Source organism: Amblyraja radiata, chromosome 27 (genome assembly GCF_010909765.2).
Source record: "Amblyraja radiata isolate CabotCenter1 chromosome 27, sAmbRad1.1.pri, whole genome shotgun sequence".
Classification (NCBI taxonomy): domain Eukaryota; kingdom Metazoa; phylum Chordata; class Chondrichthyes; order Rajiformes; family Rajidae; genus Amblyraja; species Amblyraja radiata.
The window spans coordinates 6,705,233-6,721,144 of NC_045982.1; the positions used below are offsets into that span (position 1 = coordinate 6,705,233).

Consider the following 15,912-nt stretch of genomic DNA (forward strand, 5'->3'; position numbering starts at 1 on the left):
GGGTTTTACCAACTTGTTCACCCTAGTTCTCGTTTAAGAAAGGTTTAAGACACATTTAGACAGGTACATGTAGGAAGGCACTGCAGAAGCTGGTTTATAACCGAAGATAGACACGAAAAGCTGGAGTAACTCAGCGGGTCAGGACAGGCAGCATCTCTGGAGAAGAGGAACGAGTGATGTTTCGGGTCGAGACCCTTCTTCAGACTGAAGGCTGTTGGCCACATGCAGACAGGTGGGACAAGTGTGGATGGGACATGTTGGCCGGTGCGGGCAACTTGGGTCGAAGGGCCTGTATCCATCCTGCAAGACTATGACTCTTCCACTAGTTTCATTGTCCTCCTGATTAATTTTACAATCAGTACAATTTGACCTGACGTTTTCACACCTTGCCCTTCCGTATCTCTGGTCTCCCCCTCTCCCCTATGACTCTCAGTCTGAAGAAGGGTCTCGGCCCGAAACGTCACCCGTTCCTTCTCTCCAGAGACGCTGCCTGTCCCGCTGAGTTACTCCAGCATTTCGCGTGTAACTTTTCTTTTAAATATCTCCTGCTGTCGTTCCCTGCCGTCTGAATTAACCCAGTTGAAGGCCAGCGGGGCGGGTAGATCAGATGGAGAAGGGAAGGCAGTTTCACCTCTCCCCCTTAAAGTGCAAGTGTCATGCTGTAGATATGCCGGCCAGATGAACTCAAGATTGATGCAGAGCCCAGTAGAAGCGGGACGGTGTGTAAACATTATCACAACTGCTTCCGCATTGAGATGCGATCAGATCTCTCTCTCTCTCTCTCTCTCACACACACACACACACACACACACACACACACACACACACACACAGCCTACGCCTGTAAGTAATTTTAAAAAATCGGTAGTTAATCTGCAATTTCCCCCCAATTTCACTTGCAGACGAAATCTGCCTCCCAGCTGAATAAGCTTTCTGAGGCTTCCCCTAATTCGAGTTGTTAAGAAGCTGAAGGGTTTTATATATATATATATATTTTGTAATGTTTGGTCTCGCTGCAAAGGTTTGTTTTAGCCTGTGGAGCGTGGGAGGCTTTGAACACCACGAATGTCAGAGAGAGAGTGGGATTTCTGCGCGGGTTAGAGTCATGGAGTGTGGAAACAGGCCCTTCGGCCCACCTTGTCTGCACCGGCCAACATGTCCCGGTTGCCTGCGCCTGTGCTTGGCTCATATCCCTCCAAACTTGTCCTGATGTAAATAGCATGTAAATAGATTTATTTATTGAAATCATATGCTATGCCGCTCTTCCAGGGAGATGCTAACTGCATTTCGTTGTCTCTGTATTGTACACTGACAATGACAATTAAAGTTGAATCTGAATCTGAATCTGAATCTGATCCATGTACCTGTCTAACTGTTTCTTAAACGTTGGGATAGTCCCCGCCTCAACTACCTCCTCTGGCAGCTTGTTCCATACACCTACCGCCCTTTGTGCGGGGGAAAAAGTTTGGTGATGCACGGGTGTTAAAGCAACACTCTGACCAAGGAGCATGACTTTTTTTTAAATAATAGAGGGCAAAAAATAAAAGTTAAAAAAATAAAAAGATTAGTTATTTCAGTTTTGTTGACATGTGTCACATTCAAATTCACTATGTCTTTAAGGTAGACAAAAGTGCTGGAGAAACTCAGCGGGTGCAGCAGCATCTATGGAGCGAAGGAAATAGGCAACGTTTCGGGACGAAACGTTGCCTATTTCCTTCGCTCCATAGATGCTGCTGCACCCCGCTGAGTTTCTCCAGCACTTTTGTCTACCTTCGATTTTCCAGCATCTGCAGTTCCTTCTTAAACACTATGCCTTTAATGTTTGATTCAATGCTGGTATTTATGGTTTTGATTTTATTTATGATTACTGTCGCTTGGTAGAATCGTCAGATTCTTGATTAGCAAGAGAATTGGAGGGGGGCGGGGGGGGGGGGGGGGAATAGCGTTGCAAAACTATATCAATAGAACAAAAAATGGTGCGGAAACAGAGAGCATCTTTTAAAGGCCTTCATTCAGCATAACAGGATGAATAGGCATTTCATGTATGTACATCTGTGATTCAGTAATTTCCACACTACTTAACTCGAGTTACTGACAATTCAGATTTTCTTTTAGTTTAATTTTTATTATTGTCACTGTACCTAGGTGCAGCGAAAAGCGTTTTTGTTGCATGCTATCAAGTCAGTGAAAGGACTGTACATGATGTCGGGGGTTATGGGGAGAAGGCAGGAGAATGGGGTTAGGAGGGAGAGATAGATCAGCCATGACAAGGGGTCCAGAACAAGGCATCACAGTTTAAGGATAAGAGGGAATTCTTTTAGGACCGAGATGAGAAAAACATTTTTCACACAGAGAGCGGTGAATCTGTGGAATTCTCTGCCACAGAAGGTAGTTGAGGCCAGTTCATTGGCTAGATTTAAGAGGGAGTTAGATGTGGCCCTTGTGGCTAAATGGATCGGGGGGTATGGAGAGAAGGCAGGTATAGGATATTGATTTGGATGATCAGCCATGATCATATTGAATGGCGGTGCAGGCTCGAAGGGCCGAATGGCCTACTCCTGCACCTATTTTCTATGTTTCTATGATTGAATGGCGGAGTAACTTGTTGGGCCGAATGGCATATTTGCAATCCTATCACTTATGAATTATGAATTTCGTTGTCTGGTCCCAAGTATCATTACTGTGAATGCTAATATTTTGCATGGTTATTTTTTTCTCCCTCTGCAATTTTTTTCTGCCTTCATTTTCGTTTTTAATTTAAATAATTGGCCACAAAGTTTAAAACACCTATCACTTGCCAGGCTTTGTCCTGCTCCCCCACCTCCTTTTTCCAGCTTTCTTTCCCCGTACTGCCATCTCAGGTCGAAGGATCTCGACCCGAAACGTCACCTATGAGATGCTGCGTGACCTGTTGAGTTACTCCAGCTCTTTAAAAACAAATCTTAGCCCCCCAGGCAACTTGTGGATTTTAAGTGAAAGTTTTACTTTCTTGGGTTAACTTTTGTGAAAACCACCTGTTGTATTTAACTAAACTGATTTTGTGAACGAAGGTAGTAGAGAGTTCCATTATTCACACACACTGCAGTAACTCCCGGGAGAAATCTGTGTGGGAAAAGGGGGGGGGGGGGTGGGGGTGAGAGTGTGGGGGAGAGAGTGTGGTAGGGGGGGGAGAGTGTGTGTGTGTGTGTGTGGGGGGGGGGTGATAGTGTGGGGGGGGGGGTGGGTGAGTGTTGGGGGGGGTGAGAGTGTGTAGGGTGAGTGTTGGGGGGGGGGGGGGGGTGTGGGTGAGAGTGTTGGGGGTAGGTGAGAGGAGAGTGTGTGGGGTGAGAGTGGGGGTGTGAGTGTGCAGGGGGGGGTGAGAGTTTGGAGGGGGGTGAGAATGTGTGTGTGAGTGCCGGGGGGGGGGGGGTGAGATGTGGGGGTGTGAGAGTGGGGGCGGTGGGAGTTTGGAGGGGGGTGAGAATGTGTGTGTGTGTGTGGGGGGGGAGAGTGTGTGTGTGGGGGGGGGGGTGAGAGTGTGGGGGGGTGAGTGTGTGGGGGGGGGGGTTGAGAGAAGGGGTTCAGTCTTGGGTGGGGGCAGAAGGTTGATGTGGTGCAGATCAGGAGTTGAAGCAGGAAGCATGATGCAAAATTGAAAGGGCCATATTAATGAATTAACACTTGTACCACTTCACATCTGTTATGCTTCAGTTTAAGAAATGCAAATATATATTTGCGTACAGCAGTGCAAGACTGAGCACACTTTGTTGCTGAATGGAAATGTCAGTCGTAGTAGTTTGAAAATGTGTGTCTGTTATTTTTCACGTATTTATTCACATACAGTAATGTCTGTGTGTCTCTGTCCGATCACTCTCTCTTCAGTTCAATTCAGTTTAGTTTATTGTTGCGTGTACCGAGGTACAGTGAAAGGCTTTTGTTGCGTGCTAACCAGTCAGCAGAAAGACCCCTGCTCTCCCATCGGGCAAAATGTATAGGAATGTGAAGACACACGCCTCCAGATTCAGGGACAGTTTCTTACCAGCTGTTATCGGGCAACTGAACCATCCGACCAACACCGACCAACAACAAGAGAGCAGTCCGGAGCTACTATCTACCTCATTGGAGACCCTTGGACTATACTGGGCTTTGCCTTGCACTTGGCGTTATTCACATTATTCCCTTTAACATGTATACTGCGGATGGCTCGATTATAATCATGTATTGTCTTTCCACTGACTGGTTGGCACACAAAAATAGACAATAGACAATAGGTGCAGGAGTAGGCCATTTGGCCCTTCGAGCCAGCACCGCCATTCAATGTGATCATGGCTGATCATCCCCAATCAGTACCCCGTTCCTGCCTTCTCCCCATATCCCCTGACTCCACTATTTTTAAGAGCCCTATCTAGCTCTCTCTTGAAAGCATCCAGAGAACCTGCCTCCACCGCCCTCTGAGGCAGAGAATTCCACACTCACCACCACGAGTCACAACAAAAGCTTTTCACTGTAGCTCGGTACACGTGACAATAAACTGAACCAGCCTTTAAGTCGCTCGTATTTTTCATTAAATTCACAACACAGATTCTTCAACCCACCTGGCCCACGTCAAGATTCTTGCAACATAACCTCCGCCATTCCATTTTGTTTCGCCCTGTCTGCTGATCCTCCTCCCTCACTGAATCCTTGCTGTTATCTCAACTCTGTCCGTTAATAGCAAGCTTCACATTCTCCCCACTCTCCACTAAAGTTACGCCTGAATTTATAACTTAGCCAAAAAAAGACACAAAATATGCTGGAGTAACTCAGCAGCTCAGGCAGCATCTCGGGAGAACATGGACAGCTAAAGTTGTGGGTCATGACAACTGGTTCTGGACTCCCCCCAACATCGGGAACATGTTTCCTGCCTCTAACGTGTCCAAACCCTTAATAATCTCATATGTTTCAATAAGATTCCCTCTCATCCTTCCAAACTCCAGAGTACACAAGCCCAGCCGCTCCATTCTCTCAGCATATGACAGTCCTGCCATCCCGGGAATTAACCTTGTAAATCTACGCTGCACTCCCTCAATAGCAAGAATGTCCTTTCTCAAATTAGGGGACTCAAACTGCACACAATGTCCATGTGTAATTGTGTTCATGTGTGCTTTTTTGGGGGGTTTATATGTATTTCTTCTGAGTATCTGGAAAGATGGGGCACCTTGGTTGGCATGGGTATGTTTAGCTTATTGTCACATGTACCAAGGTACAGTGAACAGCTTGTGTTGCATGCTCACCAGTCAGTAGAAAGACAATACATAATTACAATCAAGACTTTCACAGTGTACAGCTACATGATAAAGGGAATAATGTTTGGTTCAAGATAAAGTCCAATTAAAGATAGTCCAAGGGTCTCTAATGAGGTAGATAGTAGCTCAGAACTGGTCTCCAGTTCTGGTTGATAGGATGGTTCCGTTGCCTGATAACAGCAGGGAAGAAACTGTCCCTGAATCTGGTAGTATGTGTTTTCACACCTCTATCCCTCTTGTCTGATGGGAGAGGGGAGAAGAGGGAGTGGCCAGGATGAGATTCATCCTTAATGCTGGTGGCCTTGCCAAGGCAGCGTGAGGTGTAACTGGAGTCACCGTTTACCAGTAAATTGTGTCAAGGTTTGGCCGAAGGGCCTGTTTCCATGCTGTATGACTGTGCATGTTTGCATATGTGTATAGACATGTCTCTGCCTGACTGTATGTAAGCAGTGACTAGTATACTTTGAAAACTACCTTTACATTAAACTAAGTGTTGGAAGGAACTGCAGATACTACTTTAAACTGCATTTGGACACAAAAAACTGGATTACAAAAACTCAGCCGGTCAGGCAGCATCTCTGGAGAAAGGGAATAGGTGACATTTCTGAAGAAGGATCTCAACCTGAAATGTCACCTCTTCCTTATCTCCAGAGATGCTGCGTGACCCACTGTTACTCCAGCTTTTTGTGTCTATCTTCACAATAAACTGTAATATATTATAGTATAAATATATCTGGATATATTTTAAGCTGTTGGGTCACTGAGGCGAATTCTAATCGCCAGGAATGCTTTAGAAGATTTTTACGCGGGGTGGTGAATCAAAGAACAAGAGAATATTAAAGTCAACAATGGGGCATTTTGTGTCCAATGCACATCTGGCATTGAATACAAAAACACCAGAGGACGTTTGGTTTCTTAATGACTATTATACCTTGCATTAGATTAAGGAAATCCTACTTTTGGGAATGTTCGAAGAAAGGTCCCAACTCGAAATGTCGCCTATCCATGTTCCCCAAAGATGGTGACAGACCCGCTGAGTTACTCCAGCACTCTGTGTCTTTATCTGTTGACATCTAGGAAACTGAAAATGAGCTTGGTTCAAAAAAGAAAATAAGTTTTATTTTTTTGTTAAGTCAGGTTTTAAGGACATCGATTGAAGTTTAAATAAGTGGAAGATAAGAAGGTTGGTTTTGAGCCAAATGAGCATGCTCATTTAGACTGTCGGTGATAAGATACTGGGCCTTTGCTGTCCGCTAATGTTAATGATGTGATGAAGGGTTACTTCCTGTTGTTGGTCTAGTTATGTCACAAGGGTTCCCTCATTTAGACATCTGCTGCGATCGGCTGGACCCTGAGTTCACCCATTAGTGGATAAATTCACTCGGGATTAAAAATATTTGGAGCTAGAGAAGCACGTTCAACTTTAAAACATATAGTTTAGTTTTAGTTTTAGTTTAGAGTTACAGCATGGAAACAGGCCCTTCGGCCCACCGAGTCCGTACCTAGCAGAGATCCCCGCACATTAACACTATCCCACACACACACACACACACACACACACACACACACACACACACACACACACACACACACACACGGGACAATGTACATTTATAACCAAGTCATTGAACCTATAAATCCGCACGTCTTTGGAGTATGGGAGAAAACCGAAAACCCGGAGAAAAGCGGAGAGTGGACGCTGGCGCGCTTTGGCTGCCGCTGCTCTCTCTTCACACTGTGTTTTTGATTTTCTGTTTTTGGATTGAATACTGTTTTTAATTTGTGTCTCTGTGATGTCTTTATTACTTGTTATATTCCGATTACATGTTTTTCCGATTATTATGTAAGGTGTCCTTGAGATGTCTGATAGGCGCCCATTAAATAAAATTTATTATTATTATTATTAAAACCCACGCGGTCACGGGGAGAACGTAGAAACTCCGTACAGACAGCACCCGTAGTCGGGATCGAACCCGGGTCTCCGGCGCTGCCAGCACTGTAAGGCAGCAACTCTACCGCTGCGCCACCGTGCCGCCCTGTTCCTGAAAACAACTGGCAACTAAGCAAGCGAGTAGAGATTCCTGGAGATACAAGGAACTGCAGATGCTGGTTTACAAAAAAATGTGATAGTCAATGGTTCGGCACGGTAGAGTTGCTGCCTTACAGCGCCGTGGGCTGGGTTTGATCATAATCACAGGTGCTGTCTGTATGGAGTTTGGACTTTCTCCCCGTGACCTGTGTGGGTTTTCTCCGGATGTTCTGGTTTCTTCCCATGCTCCAAAGATGTACAGGTTTGTAGGTTCATTGGCTTTGGTTAACTTGTCCCTAGTGTTTATATATATATATATATAATGCTAGTATGCTGGTGTTTACTGGTCGGTGTGCAGTTGGTGGGCTGACAAGCCTTTTTCTAGAAAGAGAATGGGTAACATTTCTAGTCGGGACCCTTCTACAGACCATTCTTTTTCTCCAGAGATGCTGCCTGACCCGCTGACTTACTCTAGCACTTTGTGGCTATTGGCGGCATAAACTCGCAACTGCAGTTCCTTTCTATACAAATTGTTAGGTTGGCGCTTGGTACTTGGCATCGGTGCTCAGTGCTCCCCCATCACCATGTACCTGGAACAAGGAAATTCACTCTCATCCCTGGCTGTCCTCCAAGACAGGTTCACAAGATCAACTTTTAGTGTGTCTGATTTAATGCTTCGTTCTTATGGATAATGTGCTATTAGTGCATACGTCATAGGAGCAGAATTAGGTCTTGGGGCTCATCGGGTCTACTCTGCCATTCGATCATGGCTGATCTATCTTTCCCTCTCAACACCATTCTCCTGCCTTCTCCCCGAAGCCTTTGCTATTGCTGTTGACAAGGTGTAGGGAGCTGAGCTATGGAGTAAAGAGCAGGAGGGGGTTGAGCATTGGGGAGATAAGAAAATTGTCCAGTAATGAACCAAGCAAAGATCGTTGCTTCCCCATGTAGGGCTTCTCGTAACAGCACAGCTTTGGGATTTCCCAGGCATGATTTGTGCTGTAAACCGGAGGAGGGGAAAAAAAACCCCCTTGTAATATATTGCACCTCCAGAAAAGTAAATGACCCAAATTCTTTTTTAAGAGTTGATAATTGACACCAAGCTAAAGATACAAGAAGAGATGAGCAACACGGGTGACGAAGGCTTTTAAACTTAAGGGGGAGGCAAGAGGCGGGTTTTAGAGTGGGAAGTCCAGGATATGAACCAAAACAAGGGTCACCCATTATGGGAATAAGGCAAGCATTTTAGTTTAGAGATACAGCGTGGAAACAGGCCCTTCGGCTCACCGACTCCATGCCGACCAGCGATCCCCGCACACTTGCACTATCCTACACACGCTAGGGACAATTTACATTTATACCAAGCCAATTAGCTTACAAACCTGTACGTCTGTGGAGTGTGGGAGGAAACCGGAGATCCCGGAGAAAACCCACACGGGTCACGGGGAGAACGTACAAACTCCGTACAGACAAGCGCCCGTAGTCGTGATTGAAACGGGGTCTCTGGTGCTGTAAGGCAGCAACTTACTGCTGCGCAACCCTGCCGCCAAATGTTGTACTGAGTCTTTCCAGAATCGGAGCATCTGGTGCTGGAGAAGATAGCAGATTACAGATAAGCCAAATTTCCCAGGTTTGTTCCAATTCCGAGATTGATGTTTACAGTAAGGCAGTGTGGGCTGTTGGTGACACTGGTTCGACTCGGGTGACACTCATCACTCTCAACGGTCATGCTTGGCCCTTGAGCGTAGTGTAAATCTATGTTGCGTAAGAACAAGCACAGTGGTGCACTGGTGGAACTGCTGCCTCTCAACACCAGGGAACCCGGTTCCATCCAGACGGCATGTGCTCTCTGAGTGGAGTTTGCAGGTTCTCCCTGTGGGCGTGTGGTCCCTATGTGGGTTTCCTCCAGGTGCTCTGGTTTCCTCCTCATACCAAAGATATGGGGGTTGTAGGTTAATGAGCTTGTGTAAGTTGCCCCCAGTATGTACAGTGTGTCTCAGAAAGTGGGATAGCATAGAAGCAGTGATCCATGGACTTGGTGGGGGCCGAAGGGCCTGTTTCCATGTTGTATCTTTACACTAAACTAAAAGGTCAACTTAGAACACCAGCTATTTTGCCATGAAGATCACAATGGAATACAAGGCGGTGAGGAATGGCAAGAAAAAATGTGAAGCAAAACAGTAATGATATTGTATTAAATATAGAGAAGGTCTTGAAAACAAGGATTTGGGTGATGAATAGCTTTTGGAATATAATTGGAACTGAATGCATCTTCTGGGTGAAGTACAAGAAGAACTATTTTTGGCGTGAGTTATAACAGGGGTGGTGTTGAACCGAGATAAATACCTCAGCCTCTGAGTTTGGTTCACAGGCCATATAACACGTAGGCTTTAGATGGACACAAAAAGCTGGAGTAACTCTGGAGAAAAGGAATAGGTGACGTTTTGGGTCAAGACCCTTCTTCAGACTCCAGCTCTTTGTGTCTTTCTTCGGATTAAAGCAGCATCTGCAGTTCCTTCCTCGACAGCCAAACATATCGGCTTAAATGCACATCAATAATCCTCCCATGCACTGTACTATAATTAGAAAAGTTTCACTGCATGATGATCAACGTGGAGCCGTGTTTGTAATGAGTGCCCTTGATACAGCAACAATGCAAACTTTCTCCCTCAAGAATGCTGCATGGGTGTTAGAGATTTTTATATGTTACAGGTATATATTTACTTTAAGCCAATTGTAGTGTTACAACTTGCCTTGACTATAATAGCAAGGATTTGCCCTCCATTGAGCTGTGACAGTGTTGATCTCTTTCCACAGTGCACTTTAGAATCGTATAGAAGTGTGAAAACGCACACCTCCAGATTCGGGGACCATTTCTTCCCAACTGTTATCAGGCAACTGAATCATCCCACCACAACCAGAGAGCAGTGCTGAACTACTATCTACCGCATTGGTGACCCTCGGACTATCATTGATCGGACTTTACTGGCTTTACCTTGCACTGACGTTATTCACTTTTCTTATATCTATACATTGTACAGTGGCTCGATTGTAATAATGTATTTCCGCTGACTGGTTAGCATGCAACAAAAGCTTTGTCACTATACCTCGGCACACGTGACACTGAACTGAACTAAACTGAACTTCCATTCGTGTAGGAAGGAACTGCAGATGCTGGTTTACACCAAAGAGAGACGCAAAATGCTGGAGTAACTCAGTGGGTCGGACTGCACCTCTGGGGGGAAAAAAGGAATAGGTGATGTCGAGATCCTTCTTCAGACTAAGAGTCCGGGGAGAGGGAAACTAGAGATATGAAAAGGTACAAAGCATATAGGAATGAATTATGAAAAGAATAAGTAATGTTCAGCAAGGGTGATCAAGTAAAGGTGGAGCCCAGTGTTAGCTGTGGAGGAGGTGATAATGGGGAGGAGGGGGGTTTGAACGGTGGAACTAAACAGGACGACAGTGAAACTAGTTGGACAACTAGGAGCGGGGGAGTGACGGGGAGAGAGAGGGAATGCAAGGGTTACTTCAAATCCCATCCTTTGCTCGCATGCTCGGTGCACCTGTTTCCTTGTTGACTGAGCGAGTGGGATGTTCCCGACTGGAAACTCCTCCCATAGCGTCAGCATTGCTCACTGGTCACCCTGGCAGGAGGCCCGCTCTCTGCAATGCACAGAGGAATTCCTCCCCAGCTCGTTCTCTCGTTCCCACCTCCGCATGACCTTGCTATGATCAGAAGACTGGCCTGTGGGGTTCAAGTGTGGGATCAGTGCTCCAGCTACACACTGTGAAACTGAGCTCCCACTCACTGCCAAGAGCATTTTATTGTCCCATGTCCCAGACAGAGCAATGAAATTCTTACTTGCAGCAGCAGAAAATTTATGTGAACTCTGTAAACAAGACAGTAAATGAAAAAAAGTTCAGTGTATATATTTATATATATTTATATATATATATATGTGTGTGTGTGTGTGTGTGTGTGTGTGTGTGTGTGTGTGTGTGTGTGTGTGTGTGTGTGTGTGTGTGTGTGTGTGTGTGTGTGTGTGTGTGTGTGTGTGTGTGTGTGTGTGTGTGTGTGTGTGTGTGTGTGTGTGTGTGTGTGTGTGTGTGTGTGTGTGTGTGTGTGTGTGTTTATATACGTGTGTGTGTGTATATATATATATATATATGTGTGTGTGTATATATATATATATATATACATATATACGTGTGTGTGTATATATATATATATACATACATATACGTGTGTGTGTATATATATATATACACACACACACACACACACACACAGTGGTAGAGTAGCAGCGCCAGAGACCCGGGTTCGATCCAGACCACGGGTGCTGTCAGTGCATGTTCTTCCCGTGACCGCATGGGTTATCTTTGGTTTCCCCCCCACATTTTCTATTAGTTCAGAACATTTTCCCACTAATGCATTTGAAAAGCCTGAAACTGAGTGATATTTTATTGGGATGCATCTCAGCACAGTTTGACGCAAAGACCGCAAGAGATTGCAGAGAATTGTGGACGCAGCCCAGAGAGCATCACACCAACCAACCTCTCTTCCATTGGCTCTATCTACACTTCGCGCTGCCTCCAGGTCAAAAGCCACCAGCATAAGCAAGGACGAGTCGCGCCCCAGTCAATCCCAGTCCTCAGTCCCAGTCAATTGGGACGACAGATGGCACAATGGGCTAAGTGTTCGGCTGGCGACCGGAAGGTAGCCGGTTCGAATCCCGCTTGGAGTGCATACTGTCGTTGTGTCCTTGGGCAAGACACTTCACCCACCTTTGCCTGTGTGTGAATGTGTGTGAGTGATTGGTGGTGGTCGGAGGGGCCGTAGGCGCAGATTGGCAGCCACGCTTCCGTCAGTCTGCCCCAGGGCAGCTGTGGCTACAGAAGTAGCTTACCACCACCGAGTGTGACTGAGGAGTGAATGAATAATGCGATGTAAAGCGCCTTGAGTATTAGAAAGGCGCTATATAAATCCCATCCATTATTATTATTATTAATCCCTCTTCTCCCCTACCCCATTAGGCTAGAGCTACAGAAGTGTGAAAATGCACACCTCCAGATTCAGGGACAGTTTCTTTCCAGCTGTTATCAGGCAACTGAACCGTCGTCTCACCAACTGGAAAGCGAACCTGGCCTCTCATTGACCTAATTGGAGACTTTTGAACTATCTTTAATCAAACCTTGCATTAAACGATTGTAATCGTGTATAGTCTTTTCACTGACTGGATAGCACACACCAGAAAAGCTTGTCACTATAGCAAGTGGCGATAATAAACTAAACTAAACTAAATTTATAAAAACTGATTGGACTCCTTGGTATATTGTTACATGTACTGAGGTACAGTGAAAAGCTTTTGTTGCGTGTTATCCTGTCGGTAGAAAGACAATACATGATTACAATCATGCCATTTACAGTGCATAGATACATGATAGGGGAATCACGTATGGTGCAAGGTAAAGGCAGCAAAGTACGATCAAGGATAGTCCGAGGGTCACCAAAGAGGTGAGTTCTTCTTCCTCGTGTCCGGTCATCTTCTATATCATGTCTTTCCGGTCGGTCAGTGACGGTTGTCGGCCGGTGGTTGCAGAATTGGCTACTTCAGTCAGTCACTGTGATACAGTTCCTGTCGTCAGCATTGCCCGGGATGCGCCATGTGGAGGCTTCTGCTTGCATCCCAAGAGGTGAGTAACAGTTCAGCACTGGGTTTCGGCCCGAAACGTTGCCTATTTCCTTCGCTCCATAGATGCTGCTGCACCCGCTGAGTTTCTCCAGCATTTTTGTGTAGTTCAGCACTGCTCTCTGGCTGTGGCAGGATGGTTCCTGTTCCAGTGGTCGGTACTCTGGCAGAGATTTGCCCTTGGCCTGGTCTGCTCCGAATTTTGGAGCGTGGGCTTATCATTGTCAAGAAACTCTGAGCATTTGACCCCCTTTGGGCATTTTCCTGTCAGCCGCTCGTTACGAAGTGACAGCAGAAGGCATCTTGAGGTGATTCCAGCTGCTGTCCCTGTATCAGCGAGCCCACCTGAAACTCCAGGTCCTCAGAGTGCAGTGTTCATCAGCTTCAGCCAGATGGTGTTCTTGCCATCTGTGGCGTTTCACCTTGCCACATCCTTAAATAAGATTACAAAACACTTGGACTGACAAGATCGTCATTAGCGAACTTGGAAAAATTACACTTCGGGCACGCAGCAGTAAAAACCCTGGAAAATGCACTTTGTCCGATTAGGTTGGCAACGTCCCAATTCTAAATTCCCATTCTCGCGCTGAAATCTCTCCATTGCCTCATCGTTCCCTATCCCTGGGACCCCCCTCCGCCTCTTCAAGCCTCTGGGATCTCGGCAATCTTTCTTTCTGCTCTCTGGTCAATTTAAAGTTTCTCTATAACCAGCAGCCAAGGAGATAAGGTTTGGAATTCCTTCTCTGTTCTTATCTTCCTCCCAGAAGACTGTACTTTTCTTGATTAGTACGGGTGTCAGAGGTTACGGGGAGAAGGCAGGAGAATGGGGTTAGGAGGGTAAGATAGATCAGCCATGATTGATTGACAGAGTAATAATAATAATGATGGATGGGATTTATATAGCGCCTTTCTAATACTCAAGGCGCTTTACATCGCATTATTCATTCACTCCTCAGTCACACTCGGTGGTGGTAAGCTACTTCTGTTTCCACAGCTGCCCTGGGGCAGACTGATGGAAGCGTGGCTGCCAATCTGCGCCTACGGCCCCTCCGACCACCACCAATCACTCACACACATTCACACACATTCACACACAGGCAAAGGTGGGTGAAGTGTCTTGCCCAAGGACACAACGACAGTATGCACTCCAAGCGGGATTCGAACCGGCTACCTTCCGGTTGCCAGCCGAACACTTAGCCCATTGTGCCATCTGTCGTCTTGAGTAGACTTGATGGGCCGAGTGGCCTAATTCTGCTCCTGTCACTCATGACCTTTTGAGAAGACATCTCTATCATGTTCTGTGCCTGAGCTTCTGGCCGCTTGTCCTATTAATTTAATGTGCTCTTAATGTCCTATTAATTGAATTTATTGTTAAGTTTTGTTTGAAAACTCCACTGACATAGTGTTTAACTCCATTAAAGGCTACGTATTGATGCTAGTTGTTGCGGTGAGGAAAAACACCACCTTCACAAAAGTGGTGCATATATGACCACGTTGGAGTTGTGTAGCATGGAACCAGGCCTCTTGGTCCAACTTGCCCATACCAACCAAGATGCCCCATCTACACTAGTCCCACCTGCCGACGTTTGGCCCATATCTCTCTAAACCTTTCGTATCCATGTACCTGTCCAAATGTAGTTTTAGTTTATTGTCACGTGTACTGAGGTACAGTGAAAAGCTTCTGTGTAGCCAGTGTCATGTCATCCAGCCATGGAAGCAAATCATTATTATAATATGACCAGCAAGTGACCTGTTCCTAGCTGTGTCGGGTTCCCTCAAATACAGTGTAACCTACAAATGCATCCTTCACTGGTACAAGACAGCACATTGTCCATTTTGAATGAGACACAGGAGCAACTCAGGAGAAAATATTAATGGGAACTCGGACTGGATGCATTAACGGGCTGGAGTTTAAACGAATAACAGACCCTGCTTGTGTGATTAAACAGCAATAAACTTATTATTATCCTTTTTTTCCCCCTTTTTGTTGTATTCTGTTTGAGGGATATGGGCCAAACGGGGTCAGGTGGGGCTAGTGTAGATGGGGCATCTTGGTAAGACACGGGCAGGTTATGCCAAGGGGCCTGTTTCTACGCTGTATTACTCTGACTCCAATGTGGTCATTTATGAGCGGCTTTTGTGAAGGTGGTCTTTGGCCACAGACAGGTGTGGGTTGATTATTGTTGTGTAAACTGAGGTACAGTGAAAAGCTTTGTTTTGCATGTTATTCAATCAAATCAGATAAGACTATGCGTGAATGCAGTCATGTCAAACTCTAGTCGAATGGGTAGAGCAGCAGGTAATGTACAGAGTGTGGAATATAGTTCTCAGCATTGTCACGCACCAGTTCCAGAGACAAAGTCCAATGTCCACAATGGGATAGAGGTGAATCAGACAGCACCCTAGCTTGTGGAAGGACCGTTCAGAAGCCTGATAACGGAGGGGAAGAAGCTGTTCCTGAGTCTGGTGGCGTGCACTTTCAAACGTCCGTATCTTTTGCCCGACGGGAACGGGATTTCACTTAATGATTGGTGCTGCAGTGAAAACCACTATAAAGTTTATTTTAAATTTAAAGACACAGTTTGTTTATAAGCCTAACCCCATGCTCTCGATCGCACAGGGAAGCTGGCAGGGCAGACCGGCGCGGTGGCATAGCAGTAGAGCTGCCTTACAGCGCCAGAGACCCGGGTATGTGTGCTTGTCTGTATGGAGTTTGTACGTTCTCCCGGTGACCTGCGTGGGTTTTCTCTGAGATCTTCGGTTTCCTCCCACACTCCAAGACGTTCAGCTTTGTAGGTTAATTGGCGGTGTAAATGTAAAAGATTGTCCCCAGCGTGTGTAGGATAGTCAATGTGCGGGGATCGCTGGTCGGTGTGGACTCAGTGGGCCGATCGTCATATTTCTGCGCTGTATCTCTAAACTAAAC

General features: G+C 45.9%; 1 protein-coding gene across 3 annotated transcripts in view; it reads left to right on the forward strand.

Moving 5' to 3' along the window:
• Positions 1-15,912, forward strand: part of hivep3 (HIVEP zinc finger 3) — a 270,815-nt gene that overhangs the window by 182,066 nt on the left and 72,837 nt on the right. The gene's annotated exons all lie outside the window — the stretch shown is intronic.